We start from the raw sequence: 18,836 nt of genomic DNA, 5'->3' as shown, positions 1-18,836 counted from the left end.
GGTCCACCTCTTCTACTGCAGAGGTCTACAGATGTGGTCCGCAAACTGCAGACATTTTGCCTCAGAAAAAACAAACAGCACCTAAGTAAAAGATTAGGCAAGACTATCCGTGTAAACTGTAATTTAGTCTAAATTGTAATTCATGGTAATCGACGGCTAAATTGTAATTCATGGTAATCGACGGCTATTATTAATCGGTACTAAGAACCCCCATGATAAGATCCATAGACGCGTGACACGATAACTATATTCCCAGTTATCCCGCGGCTTCTCGATCCTTCCTCTGCATACGTAAATACCCTTCTTATTTTCCCCGCAGCCACGTTCAGCTGTGTGTCTCAGTAGACGTTCTATCGTTCAATCTCTTTCTCATCCTCTTGGCACGCTTTCGGATTGGGTAATTTGTTTTTTTTTTGGTAGTTGATCTTAAACCGATCAATTTCGGTTAAATTCATTGATTTTAATTTTTTGTTTTTCTTGAAAACAAAATTTTACAGGGTCTGATAACAGAGTGTTGTTAGATCTTGTGGGTCGGCTGTTCGTAAATCGAGAATTATGTCTCATATCCTCCCTGATATCTTTATCTTCTCCAATTTCAGATCGCTATTTTTGGGATATCATCGATTGTTTCTTCCGATCGACGAAAGTTTGCTTTGATTCTTGTGATAATTATAACCAAACAAATAACGATCTATAGGGTCGTGATAAGATTATCGAAATCATCGATTATAGCGATTTCAAGTGTTTTATTTATTTGTTTATTTATTATTTTTTTAATTATTCAAACGTATATAAAGTCGGAATCTTTAAGGTAATATTATGTCTTGTTAAATCTTAACTCGAAGATTACGCGGAAACCAGAGAGATCGTGATAGGGAAAGGGCTCAAGCAAGGGCTGGGGGTAAACCTAAAAATCCCAAAACAGATGGATTAACTCCTGAACAAAGACGAGAAAGGTTTCAGTCGATCGCTTCTTCTTCTTCTTCTTTTTTCTGACGTCTATTTTTTCCAAATCTATATGAAACTTTCTTCTTGGAACAATGTTTTTTCGAATAATGTTGAAATGGTTGATTTGGGGGTTTTCTTGGAGCAGGGATGCAAAGGCACTTCAAGAAAAACTGGCAAAAAAAGCTTGTAAAGATTCATCAGGAGCTATTAACGGGTCAAATGGCATTAAAACTAAGAAATAGATGTTGATTATGTGTGTAAATGGTATATATATTGTGGGATGAGAGATAGATGACATTTAATGGGTTTATTTAGATTGTTGTTTTATGACATTTGTTGTTCGGAATGTGTAACGTGTTAAGTATTGGTGATAATTTTATTATGTCTACAATTACATAGACTTGGATCTAGATTTATATTCTTGACATTTGGGTTGAGTTTTTTTTATACGAGTAAGTTTGATGGAACATAATCTAGAACACAACATAGTTAATAGAATGTAAGAATCGATATTTGCCTGAAGAATATCTTTTGGTACATTTAATATTGGTTAGAGGGGTGGTAGACAATGCGACCCTTTAGCCTTTTTTTTTCTTTTTATCTTTAGTCATGGAAGGTCTTAGTATTATTATGAAGGGGGCTTGTAATCCAAAATGGATTAAAGTTATTAGAGTGTAATGTATTGATGTATCATTATTTTATTTAATATATAATTTTATATTAATTTTTCTATATTATTATTTTATTTAATATATAATTTTATATAATTTTTCTACAATGTATTGAACTAGAGTTCAATGGAATATATATTTAATAGTTAAAAAGTTTTTTTTTTTTTTTTTTTTCGTTTTTTTCATTGAAGAGTTTAATGGTCATTGAATTCCATATCTATTGAGTATCAACATGATATCCATAATGATAGAGTTTAATTTATTGAATATCAATTAGGTATATCACCTCATTTAATTCTTCTATTAAACAATGCATTGTGGATGCTCTTAGTATTACTTTTCCTTATAATGGTGTTATTTTATCTTATCTATGGATGTTACTTTTAATAGGGAATGGTCTATAAGATATGAACCTAATAAATCTTAATAGGCTCTAAACAATGCATTGTGGATGCTCTTAGTATTACTCTTCCTTATAATGGTGCTATTTTATCTTATCTATGGATGTTACTTTTAATGGGGAATGGTTTGTAAGATATGAACCTAATAAATCTTAATAGGCTCTTATGGCGTCGTGGCTTAAAGTTAATCTAAACAAAAGCAAGGGGTTTGGAGTAATGACCAAGAGGTGGAGAATCTCGCTAGTATTTTGTGTTGTGAGATTGGGAAATTTCCACTTAATTACTTTGGTCTTGCTATTGGTGCTAACATGAAATTAGTCCAGCATTAGAGATCTATTGTGGATAAATAATAAATTCAAGATGAAATTATCCTCTTGGAAGGCTTTATAATCTTTCTTTTGAGTAGCCTTCCTCTTTATTTTTATTTCTCTTTTATTTTATTTTTTTCGCTTCTTAAGACTTTTTTGAAAGTCATTGATTGATTGGAGAAAATTAAGAGGAAGTTTGAGCAGAAAAAACAATAGCAAAAAGATTCTTTGAATTTATGGGAAAAATGTGGTCTTGCCTAAGAGTAAAGGTGGTTTGAGTGTGAGGTGTCTTAGAGTGATGAATGTGACTCTTTTGGCTAAGTGGATTTGGAAATTCAAAACATATAGAAATAGTTTTTGGTCTCCGTGCATTAAAGCTTGGCACAAGATTGATGGCATTAAGGGAAAACCTATTGCTAAGGGTTCGCTTCATGGTGTGTTGTACTCTTGATAGCATTAAATCTAGGAGTACAATGTTAGATTAGATTCACTTGTGAGGAAGAAGGTAGGGATGGAGGATGATATATTTTTCTGGAAAGATAGATGGCTAGAGGGTCTTGTTCTTAAGGATGTATTTTTGGAGCTATATCGAATTGAATCCAACAAGAACCGTACAATCATGGATAAGGTTGTCTAGAGGTGGGTCTGACAGGAGATTGGAGTTAGTTGGTGCATGGATTCGATAGACTAGAAGGGGGGAGGGAGTCGGTTTCTTTATATGAGCTAAAGGGAAAAAATTGGAAATATTTTCTTATCCTCTGTCTCTGATTCTTGGAGTTGGGTGTTGGATTTCTCGACTTATTCGTTGAGGATGTGCATGATGGAGGTCATCTTTGGGGAAGTCTCAAGTACTTTTAATTGGATTAGTTGGTTTTGTTAAAAGTAAATTGTTTTGTTTCGAGACTTATGTTTAACAGAAGCCCTTTGGCAATTAATCTCTCTCGTAAGGGAGTACACATGGATTTTGTTTTATGTCAACATTGCTTGAGGGATGTTAATGATGTTTATGGAAAGCTAGAAATGATTGTGTTTTCAAGAAGAAGGGAGACGGTGCTCTAAAAACGACGGATAATGTGTAGGTTTTGTCTTTTGGGTGGTTAAACCATATAGTTAGTTATAAGTTGTTAAATTGATTTGACTGGTGTATTTCTCCTACTATTGTTTGTACTTTATAATGGTTTCTAGCGTCTTGCTAGCTCGTTAATTTTATTTCCGCCATTTAAAAAATAATTTAGTCATCCATTAAGTTGATTACCAAAAGATTGTTTATAATTTTTTTCATGGTTTCACTACTCCCTCTAAGAGGATGTTTAGGATTCTATTTTGAAACTTCAAAAGAACTTTTACTGGAAATGAGTTATTGACATATGTAATAGGAAAATGAATTTAAAAAAATATGTAATAGGAAAATGAATTTAAAAAAATATATATTTGGATTAACATTTATGGTAAATAAACTTAATAAGTCAATAACTTATTTTTTAAAAAGTGTTTGTTTTAACTTATATATCTTTTTAAGAGGTTTCACAACTTAAAAAGTTATAAGGAGTTTTGAAAAGCTAGAAATCCTAACTTATTGGTATCTCATTTGTAAAGGGTTGATGAAAAGTTATTTTAAAAGTCTTTCACACAGCTAAATATTTTTTTGACTTGTTGACTTTTCAAAAAGTCAATAAATCAATAAGTTAATAAGTTGTTTTTAAATGAAATTTCAAACACCCACTGAAATGATATTATTAATGTTTATTCAACTAAAGTTGCCATCACCACCACCATTGTCCCAAATGTTAGGTCACCACCATTGTTTATAACTAATGTCATCTATTTCTCTTGAAGTTAAATGAATCCCCAACCCATTTACTTGTGCCTCATGAAAGGTGAGAAATAGTTGATTTAACACACATATGTTATTGGAAACATACAATGAAAATCACATGTTCATTAATGAACATATATAAAGTCGCATTCATCGTTTCTCCTCAAGTATCACTCCAAATCTTCCAATTATCATCCATAGGAGAGCGCAGCTGGTGGCATGGCAAGTCCACCTTGATTGTCTCTACTGGAATGTATGCATAGTTATGGCTGCAAAGTTAGAATGATTGGCATTTATAAGTAGATGTAGAGAGATAATGTTATGAAGAATGCAAATGTAAGGATTATGATGACGGGGGGGGGGGGGGGGGGGGGGGGGGGGAATAAGAAAGAGACTCAACGATATGTATGTGGGGTGAATGGTGGTGTGGTTGTCTTTTTTCTTGTAGCAAGCTCCGACAATGAAAACAAACGCTCGTTCAGGCTTCAACAAACATGAGAACAAATCAAACCCACCAAGATGATGAAGATAACTCCTAATATGTTATAGTTGAAAAATCATGAAATTGGTGGTTGTATGTAAATATGGTTGCCAAGGTATCTAAGAGTGATGAAGTGTGTCAGAAGGAAATATCGATTTGGTAAAGGGAGAGCTATAGAATGAGGAGAGATGGGAATAAGAAAATGAGTCGATAGTAATTCAAATTTGGGTGTCTATGCTATTTGGATTACCCTCATTTTCAATTTCTATATTCACACAATACTGAACAACGAAAAATTATTCTTACAGTGACAAAAAGCGGAGATCGAGAGGGGAGCGGTCGGAGACTCGTTAGAAGAGCATGGCTCAACTGGTAGTTGTAGTTGACAAGACAATAGTATGTAACCAACGAGGAAAATCATGTGAGGATAACAACATGTAACGTCCCAATTTTCAACCCAAAATTTCCATTTTTATTTATTCAAATATATCAAAGTGTGATTACATTGTACTGAAACATGTAACGAATGCGCATGTGTACTGTAACATCTAAGATTTTTCAGGTTTTATTTTGAACCCTTGGGTTTGATTTGGTTGTACATTAGTCCCCCGAAGTTAAAATCTTGAAATTTTAGTGTAACATCCCAAAAATACAGGCCAAAATTTTCATTTTTAAATACGTTATTATAAAACCAACAGTATAATAAAACATCCATAATATCATGTCATGTCAAAACCAAAGTAGAAATAATCAAAACATGTTATCATAAAACAATATTAGAGTGTAATCCCAAAGATCTCATGTGCGGAAAACCATTGTGTGATGCGTTGCAATCGAGCCGACTCCTTTCCTTTGAAAACGAAGTACCTAAAACCAAAATTGAAAATCGTAAGCACGAAGCTTAGTGACTTCCCCAAATACCACATACCATACATATTAACATACTGCCTAGCATATATGTGTACTGGCCTACCCCTTCGGTCTCTTTCAACCGAATATTGTCTAGCATATAAACACATACTCGCATACTGTGATACATAACCGTGAGCCATACATATATCATAATCATTAAAGATTCTATGTGCCAAACATAGTCTTGACATTATGCCATGGGCCGCCACATGGTCTTTCTTGCCAAGCCAGGGGCCACCCCCTTGATCTCACAGACAAGTGCTAAGAGTCACCTCCTGGTCTTCCATGCAATCATCACAAAGACAACTAGCATACATACTACTCTACTTAGCTAATCAGCATATAGTGTGCCACGAGCCACCTCATGGTCTTTCATACATAACAGCATATAGTGCGCCAGGAGCCACCTCCTGGTCTTTCATACATATTGCCTAGGGCTAACCCCTGGGTCTTCCTACCATACGTAATAACATATTGTGTGCCAGGAGCCGCCTCCTGGTCTTCCATGCATAATGCCTATGGGTAACCCTCGGGTCTTCCTATCATACATAAACTAAATGGTCCAATATTGGTGCCTTAGACCCATACAAACAGTGAGGAGACTCACCTCACACTGCTGAAGTCACGCGGATAAAGCTGTGGCTGTTGGCTGATAGATTCTCGAATCTGTCAAATAACACCCAATTAATAATTGGGTTCTAACATAAAACCATAAATACATACTTGGGGTTAAATACTACTTTACCACTAACTTAGCTTTATTCAAGCCCAAGGCCAAATCCAAAGGCCCAAAATTCAACTATAAGTCAAAGCCTAACATATGGCCCAAATTTCCAAATTGGGCCCAAACCTTTACAAGGTCTTACCATAAGGCACAACCATTTATTCCAGTCCAACATTCAACATTCTAGTGGCCCAATATCACATAATCATAAAGGTCAAAACTATGGCCCATCTATGGCCCAATTTTTCCAAATTGGGCCCAAATCCTCATATGGGCCTTACCTTGAAGCCCATTAATTATTCTAGTCCGTTTGCTTGATCTTGGATGGCCCATTGATAACCCAATCATCAAGGCCCAATAGAAAGGCCCAACCATAAATCCAATCATCAAGGCCCAACAATAAACCCAAATGAAATTAGGGTTCCATATAAAATGACAATTAGGGTTAAGTGTTTCACACTTAACCCATTAAGGACTTATTTCATTGAGTCCATCATTATTCTAATTAAATCATATGGTGTGATTGGGCTTAATACACAATTCCATTCCAATGGCCTAAGTGTGGGTCCTGATAAGTCCAAGCCCAGAAATCTAATATTATGGTTTTCTAAACCCTAATTAGGGTTTCTAACCCCATATTAACCCAATAGGCCCAATAGCCAGGTCCTTTGACCAATTAGGGTTCATTAGGCTCCTTAAGATTTCACTAAGCCCATTAGTCATCTATTTGGGCTTTTAGGTCCATAAAGCTTTATGAGGCCCATTAAGCCTCATTGGGCCCATTAGGGTTTATTGGTCCCTTTGTCCAAACATCCAAACGAGTCACGATCTAACAAGGCACACCGCTACCCGACACGGCGGCCGGTGGCGGCAGCCACCACCTCACGGTGGTGGTTTTGAGTTTTTCTTTTCATTACTAATCTCTAATTACGCTTTACAATGTTTAACCCAAAATAACACATCAAAACAAAATACATACACAGCCACCTTGTGGTGGCCGGCGGTGGCGAGTGGTGGTAGCCACCATGGCAGCCTTGGCGGTTTTTCCCCTGATTTTATTTGTTCAGCAACAACACACGTACATGCTCCTGGAACACAGCATCGTTGGTTTATGCACTCAATCGGCGAAATTGTGGCGGCACATGGTGGTTGGAGATGACAGCCACCACCTCATGGTGGTAGTGGTGGGTTATCTTGCTTCCCTGTCCAAAATAACACACATACTCCATTATTAGCTCCGTAAATAGCCTATAACGATGAGCACACATACATTCATCCACCTACAAGGTTGCAGAACATCGTCGGAATGCCACTGAATGGCAACCAACGGCGGTTACGGCCCAAATAGCTAGAAGGGATGAAGGAGGTGAAAGATGGCCTTACCGTGAGCATTCCGTTCGCACTCAACTTGTGTCCGCCGGTCACAGTTCTGACTTTGTTCTTTGTGGGGTTTCTTCGGCCGTTCGCGACTTCACCGGAGCAGCAGAAGAGGTGACGATGGCGTTCAATGACAAGGTGGCGGAGGCTAGAACGATTGCGCCTGGCGGTCTTGCTCCATCGGAAACGGGAAGGAAGTGTGCGGTTGGAGGTTTGACAAGCGGCAGAAGGGAGAGCCGGAGATGGTGGCGGCTGTAAACGAGGCTAGGGTTAGGGTGGTGTAATGATATGGAGTAGATGGCATGATTTATCCGGTGTTCATACAAACTCCATGTGAGTTTGACACTTCCAACCCCTCCATCACATAAAATCTTCAAAACAGCTCCATAAGTTACATTTTAGCCCCCATCACTCCCAATTCCTTTTAGCCCTCCGCATTCTAAATTCCTTTCAGTTTAGGTATAAAATCTACCAAACAACGCCCAATATCTTAATTATGACATATTCAGCCCTTCCACCTCATTTCCTTTAAGTTAATTCCAAATAATTACCACACAGCCCATGTCTTCATAAAATTATAACATTTAGCTCCTAAAACCAACATCTCACTGAATATTATGGATTTTAGGGCTACTACTCTTTAATAAACTTTATCTATTTATTTATTAAATAAACAGGGTGTTACATTTGGTATGGATTGTGTACGCATTGCGTACATCCTTATACGCTTAGTGTAATGGACTCCGTGTGAGTATGTTGCAGGTACTCCTGTACGTAGGGTGTACGTAGTTTAGACCAAAACCCTGAGAATTAGGGTTTGTGTACATTTTAAACCTCATTATGGCCTAAGAACCACCCTACCCCAGCCTCCATCCCCATTCTCGACCCTCTTAGCAAACCCTAGTGCATTTTGATCATTTTGGAGCTTTTTGAGTGATAGTGTGTGCTTTTGGTTATGAAGAAGGTTGTTCAAGAATGAAGCTTTGCCCTCAAGAGTTTGGATCTAGCATCCCCTCTTCATTTTGTAACATCCCTAAATTTCCAAATAAAATTTTCATTTTTATTTAATCAAAATATTCTCATGAAATATCAATGACAACTGTTTTCAAAATCCATAACATCCACATTTTATTTCAAATATTAGAGTGCCCCCATATAAAATGTCGGAGAGAGTGCACGACGCGCCATCAAGTCAGGCCCTTGCCCTTAGGCTCTGAAGTACCTTAAACAAACAACAAACTGTAAGCTAATTCTTAGTGAGTTTCCTAGAGCATACCCCAAGCAATCCACGTAATTACATAATCCATAATAGCTCTACAAGCTACACATAACACATAAGCCATGCATACAACATATAAGGATGTCATGGAAACCTTCCAAGGTCTTATACCAAGTGTCACTGGAATCCCCACGTGGTCTTAACTATCTGCCATGGGAACCCCCCACATGGTCTGAAACATCCCAAAAATACATTCTAAAATTTTCACTTTAAATCATTAATAAAACCATATTAATCAAACATTACATAATTCATTGTTCTCAAAACATCATAGACATCTGTCAAATATATCAGAGTAAAAACATCTCATTCTAAAACAATGGTGTGTACGCCGCAGTCATCCCGAGCTCTTCTCCTTGCTATCGAGAGTACCTGAAACAAAAACTGCAAACTGTAAGCACGAAGGTTAGTGAGTCTCCCCAAGCTACCACATACCATACACATAATCACATAAACTGGGCCCCCGCCCTTCCTCGGGCACCGCCGAACATCAAACGGAGTCCAACATTAGGACCCGCCTGGCATCGAGCCCTGCTCGGTATATAGATCTATTTCTACCAGGCCCCGCTTGTCTATGGGCCCCACCCACTATACACATATAGACAATAACATATAATCATACTAGCACATAAGAGTCATAAACATTACTATATACTCCATTCCTAAGGCCTCGCCTATCATGGGCCCCGCCCCTAGTCTGCTAATAATGAGATATGGAACCCCATCCACTCCCAGCTAGTGGTGAATACGGGACCCCACCCACACTCACCTCCCTCCCAAGGCACATATAAGTATCACAAAGGCAACAACTATAACTGAACATGCATTCTTTCATCGGGTACCACCAGCATCGAACCGTAGTTCGAAAACATACATATGACCTTCCTCGAGCCCACCCAGCATCGGACTTTAGTCCGGAACATACTGATACCATAATCTACCCATTCATAACCTACTCAGATAACACTAAGATACAGACTCAACCCACACTTAGCTACTAATCATAAACAAGTATAAGATATTGGCCCATCCCACACTTAGCTACTCTGTACAGTTCGACATTGGTGCCTTCGACCCATTCCTACAGGAGAAAACTCACCTCACAAGATGACTGCAGAATCTCATGAATAGACCTCTTGCTGCTAGCTGGCAGATCCTCGAACTGCTGATCTCTCGACCCCCCGAGCTATTGATCATCATACAAATTAGATAAGTATGGGATTCTTATAACTTAACGATAGGTCCTCATTGGGGTAGAAGACCATTACACCCCTCACATACTCTTGTCTAAGTATGGACTCTACTCAACCCTATTGAACCCCATGGTACTGATCATCATATAAATTATATAGGTTTGGGATTCTAATAACTTAACCATAGGTCCTTATTTACGTTCATGCATGGCACTTAGGGCTTGAAATGCCAAAACAAGTTCCATTTAGGGTCCTAAGCATAAAATCTTTCCTCTAGCTTAATAAAGCTTGGACCATTGGGCTTAAGGGACCTTAAAAGGTCCAGATATGAAGTCTCAATCTCTTAGCAAGCTCAAAATGCTCAAAGTCTCAAGGAAATATGGAAAAAAAACCCTAAAACTTCCTAAACACGAGATCTAATTAAAATAATGAGAAAGGTGGTGACTTTTACCTTCAAATAGAAGCTAAGGATGGATAAACACTGGATCCAACGGTCCCATCTCATTCCAAGCCTTGATACCCTTCTCTTCTATTCCAAAAGTGCACTAGAATGCTTAAAGTTAACTCTTATTTCTCTCTTAGATCAATCTAAACGATTAGGGTTTCACACAGGGGGGTAAGGTGACATGAGAAAAGGTGATAGAACCATTAGAACTGTTACATATTGATCTATGTGGTCCTTCCTCTATCGAAAGCATTGGTGGAAACAAGTACATACTTTTCATCGTAGACGAATTCTCTCGCTTCACATGGGTATTTTTCATGAAGCAAAAATCAGAGGCAACTCCTAAACTCAAACTCATCATAAAGCAAGTAGAGGTTCAGCTACAAAAAGTGGTCCGTAACGTTAGAAGCGACAATGGCTTGGAATTTAAGAACAAGGATTTCGAAGATTTTCTAGCTGAGAAAGGAATGGATCACAATTTTTCTACTCCATATACTCCACAATATAATGGAATCGTCGAAAGGCAAAATCGTTCTCTCTGCGAAGTGGCTTGAACTATGCTGAGCTTCGGTTCATTGTCGTTATATTTATGGGCTGATGCTATTGTTGCTGCTTGTTACACTCAAAATAGATCATATCTAAACAAGAGATTCTCAATCACTCCTTATGAGATCTTGAACAACTATAAGCCTAATGTGAAGTTCTTTCATGTATTCGGTTCAAGGTGCTTCATCTTCAACTCAAAGGAGAATCGAAACAAGTTTGATGTTAAGGTTGATGAAGTGATCTTTTTGGGCTATTCCTTGACTTCTAAGGCGTATAGAGTTCTGAATAAACGCTCAAAGAAGATATACTATGTCACTTTTGATGACGGTTAAGTCAAGAAGCTGAAGACAACCAAAGGTGAAATGCAGGAAATCTTTCCAAAGTCTAGTCAAGTCACTGTGCCTATTTCAAATCTTTTTGAGCAATATATGCTTCTCTTCGATGAACCAGAACAAGCTAATGATTATGAATCCAAGGCTGAAGATAACAGAGTCGACAGTTTGAAGCAAATTATTGCAATGTTGCACAAAAGATGGTAACTGGCCAACCAAATGTAACTGAAAGGCTTGATTCAAGCGAACCTTCTGGTGACTGTTCTTCTATCCAGGGGAGGGTTCGCCCCTACGAAATAATCAGGGTTCATCATTTCAGGGGGAGAATTCATCATCACAGTCATCAAGATCAACCGAAAGTCCAAATGAAGGGGAGCGTTCTGATCCAGAAATTGAACTTGTATCATCATTTGAGGGGGAGAATACGAATGCTAATGATGATGATACACAATCAGAATTTGAAGAATAAATCAATGCAGAACTGGATCCCACTTGTGATCCAAATTACCCTCCTCTCATAAAATGGACCAAAGACCATCCTCAAAGTCAAATAATTAGGGAATCCTCTAAAAAAGTCTTAACTCGATCACAACTGAAAGTGAAGCAAGTTACGTTATTCTCTCAAGTAGAATTTTGCATGTTCAAATCTTTTGTCTCTAAAGTTGAACCGAAGACGGTGAATTCAGCTCTTGATCATTCTGATTGGGTATAGGCCATGCAAGACGAGCTGAACGAGTTTGAAAGAAACAAAGTATGGCGTCTAATTCCAACTCCAAAGGATGCTTCGGTTGTCGGTCTCAAATGAGTATTTAGAAATAAGATGGACAAGGAAGGGAATGTGATTCGTAACAAGGCCAGGTTGGTGGTGAAATGATACTATCAAGAGGAATGTATAAATTATGAAGAGACATTCGCTCCAGTTGCAAGATTAGAGTCAGTTCAAATTTTTCTTGCTTATGTTGCACACAAGAATTTTGAAGTCTATCAAATGGACGTAAAGTGTGCCTTTCTCAACAGAGAACTTAAAGAAACTGTGTACGTTGAGCAACCGCCAGGCTTCGTGAACGAGAAGCATCCAGATCACTGCTATATTCTGGACAAAGCAGTATATGGTCTGAATAAGGCTCCTAAAGCATGGTATAAACCCTGACTTGATTCTTAAAAATGTCCAAATTTAACAAGGTTTGGTTAACCCAACCTTCTTTCGTAAGAGAGAGGGTAACCACCTTATGATAGTCCAGATTTATGTTGATGACATCATATTCGGCTCCACGAATCCCAGCCTAACAGTTGAATTCAGGAAGCTGATGGAAACTAAATTTGAGATGAGATTAATGGGTCCAATTAACTTTTTACTCGGCTTAAATATTAGTCATGGACCCGAAGGCATTTTTATCAATCAGGAGGCATATACAAAAACATTACTTTCCAAGTTTGGGATGTTAGGCGATTCAAGGGTGAAGGTTCCTATGGCGTTTGGAACCAAACTGACACCATCATTGGACAAACCAATTGCTGACATGACGCTATATCATCAAATGATTGGATCATTGATGTATCTTACAGCCACCAGGCCGGACATTATGTTCTCAGTCTGCTATTGTGCTCGATTTCAAGCCAACCCACGTGAACCTCACATGCTGGCAGTGAAGAACATCTTTTGCTGTCTAAAGCGAACCTCCTATATCGGTCTATGGTATCCAGCCAGCTCAAGATTTTTTGTCCAAGCATTCTCAGATGCTGACTTAAGAGGTTGTGGATTAGATCGTAAAAGCACTACTGGAGGATGCCAATTTCTTGATGGAAAATTGGTTAGCTGGCAATCAAAGAAACAAACCTATGTTTCTTTCTCCACGACTGAAGCTAAATATATCGTTGCTGCCTCATGCACATCTGAGGTTATTTGGATACAAAGTCAGCTTAGGGACTATGGGCTGAATATGAAGAAAATCCCACTATATTGCGACTCTGAAAGAGCAATTAGGATTTGTCATAACCCAGTGCAACATGAGAAGATAAAGCACATCGCACTGCGGTATCACTTCATCAAAGATCATGTGGAAGATGGTAACGTAGAGATTCATTTCGTTAGGCCCACTGATCAATTAGCAGATATATTTAATAAGGCTTTACCTAAAGCAAGTTTCAATAAGATCTTACAAGGTCTAGGAATGATGGAAGCAGAATCAGTACCATAAACGCCTTCGCTTCATTAAAGGTATAAATTCTTTTCATAAGACTAGTTAAGTGTCCCTAGATGCATGTTGACCAAAGCCTCAAATGATTTTGAGTGAAGCCTTAATAATGTGATAAGTACAAATCATATTTTCCAAATTAGGCTGCTACATTCACTATAATCGAGAGCTACCTTACTCTTCTCATATTGAGTTTCGAGTTTTCTGCTCGGTCCTACTTTTATAGCATATGTACATTCTCTTCTTAACCCACCTACATCATTTTTCTCCATTACACTTCATCTCATTCATGTAACCCTTGAGACTCTCAGCACTTACCACTGAGGTTTATGGTTACACAGAATCCGCGTTTATGATCTTAGATACGTACACCACGTGTTGAGTGAGACCCTACATCCAACACCAATATTGAATTAACAGTGAATTTTAATATTCAAGCTTTAACTTGTTACCTACAAAAGTCTCATTTTACTTTCTTGTGTGATCTTTATGAAATTGTCTAACACCAAGACGTTTTCTTCCCAAAAGATACAACTTAGTTTGTGTTTTTGATATTTCTATTTTGAATTATGTTACTTCAAAGCAATCAAACCTACTTGTTCAACAGACCGCATTGGTCTCACAAGTACTTTTTCCAACATTCGGTCTTATTTTAAGCATCGAAGTTTGGTTGAAGCTTAGCCACCTCTAAATCCTATGATTAAAAAGATGCATTTCAATGTTTCTTAACAAACATTTGATCGTATTCTCACGAGAATCCACACAGACACTTTGAAGTCACTCTTGACTTGAAAGGAAGAGATTTGTGACCGGGATCTACTGTTTCATGTCTTAAATGACATCACAATATCCCATAAAGTTCGATTTATTTCTTTTTCATTCACACTCTATGCACGAAAATCTTTGATTTTCCAAAAGTCTGGTTCTATTTTATATATGAGCTAATTTTTATAGCTTGGTTTCTAAAAGACGTTACGGTGATTTTCGATTAATATCATAAGGGTGACAACGGTTCATGTTCTTTATATGGGTGACGTTTCAGATAAAGCATGATGGATGAGTTAGCAATTATCCAATCGTTGCATCGATTTGAAAAAGGTACTTTTTATGGAAAGGCACGTAAAAAGTGAAACGTTTGTTCTCTCTCATGCGTCATCATCGGGGTTGCCAATTGTCTACTCCCCATCGCATCAGGAGCCATCTAACAAAAGGACGAGATTTCATATCTTACTCTCTCCTACTCTCACGTATAAAAGGGCTTCTCACGATCAACTTTACTCTTTTACCACTCACACATCTTCTAAAAGAAAAGGGCGATCTCTCTCACTATTCATCATCTTCTTTTTCACCTTCATCAATGGCATAATCATCTTCTGTTCAAGAAACCTCTGCTCAATCCAACCTTCTGGTCATTAAACCTAACCAGAATCTTATTATCGACCTTACGCCTTCAGCCTATGAACCTTACATGCTACAAATTGTGGAGTGCCTCAAATACTCTCCATTCGTTATTGCTCTTTCAAAGGTGGATGTTGTTCCCATGTCTTGCCTTTCTCACATCTACTCCACTGCATACTACGACAAAGTTGTTGAGAGACTACACTTTGACATTCACAATGAGAAGACCTCGATTTCCAAGAACCGCTTCTGCAACCTGCTAGGTCTTGCTCATGAACCCACCATGGTAAACCCCGATTCTATCACCACTGGTCAATTGTTCTTAATGTTCTATAATATGGGGTACACTGAAACCCGAACCACAGTGACGAAGTTCAAGAAATCTTGTCTTCCTCCTAAATGTCACGTTTCATTCAACCAATATCCTAGTCACTGAACTGTCTAAGTATCTGTTCGTTGGCTCGATTTCGGCATCCATGTATGCCTATGTACCTGAAAAAAGTGTAATCATTCAAGAATACAAGAAACTTCCATCTTCGGGCCCAAGGGAACTCACACCAACGATGGTTCGCTCCATTGAGGAAGCAGAAAAACCATCCAAAAGGGGAAAGAAACAAGAGAAATAGAATGAAGGACTGGTGATCAAAGGAGATAAGGGGCAAACTCCAAAGAAACAAAAGACTGAGCAGGCAGCGCTTCACCGCCGAAGAAGAAAAATACAAAGAAACCGGCTCGGAGGCTTATTCTTCAGTCCACGAGCGATTCAGATTTTGATTATGTCCCTATTGGACATAAACGACCCTCTTCTACTGCATATGAGAGCGAAAGCTCTGATGAGGAGGTTTCAGTTCGTGGTGCTACCCCTCCTCGGTCACCAACTCTAGAGGTACATGTTCGCTCTAAAGCACCTTCTCCTCCACATGCTTCTATTCCTATTTCCTTATCCACAACCTTCTCGGTTATCACATCTCAACCTTCTTCCACGATTCCCATCCCTACACCCATTTTTGTTGAAGCTACTACTACCACAACCACGGGAGTTCAGACCAACATATCTGATACGGGGGTTCATTTTTCTACTCAACATACTGAAACCCCTATCAATACTCAACATCCCGAAACCCCTATCACTACTCATCATCAATCTCCTACCTATTCAACTGACACCAACATTGTTCTTGGAGGTGAGGACTTGAAGTTTGATTCCACTTACTTCAATCCTTATCGTGTTCAGAGCGACGATGATGATGGCACTCCTATCACCAAGCGACATCTTAAAGCTGTGATTGATAAGCTTGATCAGTTACTTTCCTCTTCCTCTGCTAATCCCTACTCAGAAGTTGCTCTCAAGGCCCTCTTCTCTTCTGCAGTTAATGAGCATGATAGCTTTATCTCCAATGCAACGAAGGTCATTGATGCCTCAACTTCTCAATGCCAGAAGGCTTCGCTTGCAGTGGAAAACTTTACTAAAGAATGCAAGGAAGCGAACGCAAAAGTCAAAAAACTAATCTTAGAAGCTCAACTCTTTCTAGATTATCTTCAAGCTGCTGCTCAGAAAAACGCTAATACCGTGACTGCTTCGGTTGATTCTCTTAAACGGTCATTGGAGGCCGAGCTGTCCCAACTTGGTGTGGATTGAAAATATGTTGAAGCTGCTAATGAAAAGCTTCATACCAAGGTTGATGAACGGTTAACTACTCTTGAGGCAGAGCTAGCAGTTGAAAACAAAGTTATGGAAGAGTTGGACAAGCGCACTTCTCAGCTCAAAATTCAAAACTTGAAGCTCCGTACTGCAACTCAAGAGCTTAATCATCTAAAATCTGAAAGATAGGTGATTTGCAGTTATGTTGGTGATGTCCATTTGATCCTGCTTCATCTCCTGGATGCTCATGACTCAATCATAACGATCTCCATTTGTCGTCACTTGGTTGAGAAGCTACGTCCTGCCTTGGAAATTCTCAGTCGTATTGAAGGTGTTTCGGACACTGTCGTTCTTCCGAAACAAGGGGATAAAAGAAATCACAAGGAGGAAATATTGTCAAAACTCAACCTCCACCTCCTCCAGAACCGAAAGCTACTGCTGGACCGAAGGATAATGAAGCTTCGGCCATTAAAAGTCAAAAGAAAAAGAAGATTATTGGCGATGATGGTGAAGACGATGATTATGATGATATCGTTACAGGCGCTCTTTCCAAGCCTGAGACAAAATTTAAGCCTTCGGAGCAAGAGCTTAGGGAGAAAATGAATCGGTTGCAGAAAGAAATGAAAGAGAAGGAACTGCTTGATAAAAGGAAATCGATGTTTCCCGAATGGACTATTGAATCGCTCCAAAGGGAAGTCGTTGATGAACCGAGTATTCTTTGGCTTGAACCTGTTTTATCGTTCAGTCTTGAGAACTCGAAGGATGCTCAGTTCGACATGCCAATCAACCGAAAGGCATTCATCTTTCACTGTTTTGCCTCAACTGCTGTCATTCCTTCTCCATACCCGAAGGTTTATCGGGATCTACTAGAATTTTCTCAACCACAATACCTGACCTTGAGCTTGAAGAAAATTACAACGGTCAAGGTATTGAAGCCCTATTCAGCTGGGAAATTTATTAATGCCAAATTCAAAGTAACCCGAGGCTCAGATAGCTCGGTTCATACCATTTCCCTAGCTGATCTTCCGAATCTAAACCCTCACGACTGGATACTCCTCAACAATATTCTGCTATGTAATCCTCAAGAGTATCAGCCGATCATTGACAATATCAAGTGAATGCTTGTTTGTTACATTCATGAAGTAGCAAAGATGGATCAAGAGATTGCCACTTCCATTCACAAGCGAACTACGATCAAACCAATGGGAAGAGCTGGCAATATAAACACGATGATCAAGGGAAAGATTGACACGAAGTTTCACACGGTGATGTTCATTAGGGGTGAAGGTCAAAATGCCTATTTGCTCTTATTGACAAACACCTGTTCTCTATGGTTTGCTTGAAACATATTTTGGAGATCATTCATAGATGTAATCAGAACAGTGAAACTGACAATAAGCTGTTTACTAATATGCTTCATTGGTATATTCAGTTTCGGCAAACGCTTCTTGCTATTATTCCTTGGTTGTTTAAAGTTGTGAATCAAGTCAAGGTCACAAAGCCAAAGTGATGGTCTCGCCCCAATTGACGCAAAGGGGGAGATTGTTGGGATTATAATGTTGCGTCTTGGGCTCATTCCTTTTAGCCTGGTATTATAGTCGGGTTGGGCCTGTCCAACCGTGCATTATTTTATTCTAGGGTTTTAGTATTTAAGGTGCATGCATGCATCCTTAGTTCGTAATGTTTTTATAATTCTTATCATAATATTGTAAACCCTAGCTCGCCTCTACACTGGAAGTTCTTTATCGAGCTCTGCTGAGGCATGACTACGTTTGAATCATAAGCTTTATATTGATTCTATATTGTGTTCATTGTTGTGTCTGATTGAATTGTTTGTTCTTCATTAATATACTTGTGAAAGATCTAAACGATCATGCGATTTATTCTCATCACTGAAAAGTGTAAGCACGAAGCTTAGTGAGTCTCCCCAAACTATCACATACCATACACATAATAGCATACATTGGGCCTTGCCTACTACATCGGGCCCCGCTCGGTATCGGACGAATCCGACATCACACCAAAGTCTGGCATCGGGCCCCACCCGACATCGGACCGAAGTCCGGAACACATAAACAATACATGCAAGAATCACAAAGACATCAAGCATAGAGACCTTCCTCGGGCTTGCCCCGACATCGGACCGAAGTCCGGAACACATAAACATA

General features: G+C 38.8%; 1 long non-coding RNA gene across 1 annotated transcript; it reads left to right on the top strand.

The window, feature by feature from the left end:
- Positions 1–266: 266 nt before the first annotated feature.
- On the top strand, positions 267–1,136 carry LOC145013312 (uncharacterized). Its single transcript, XR_013664916.1, has 4 exons — positions 267–397; positions 498–557; positions 846–956; positions 1,094–1,136. It is a non-coding gene; the product is annotated as an uncharacterized LOC145013312 (long non-coding RNA).
- Positions 1,137–18,836: the final 17,700 nt, after the last annotated feature.

Source organism: Lactuca saligna, chromosome 8 (genome assembly GCF_052625555.1).
Source record: "Lactuca saligna cultivar CGN05327 chromosome 8, ASM5262555v1, whole genome shotgun sequence".
In the NCBI taxonomy this organism is placed as follows: domain Eukaryota; kingdom Viridiplantae; phylum Streptophyta; class Magnoliopsida; order Asterales; family Asteraceae; genus Lactuca; species Lactuca saligna.
The sequence above is the reverse complement of the archived record's forward strand: the minus strand, read 5'-3'. Positions and strand labels throughout refer to the sequence as shown.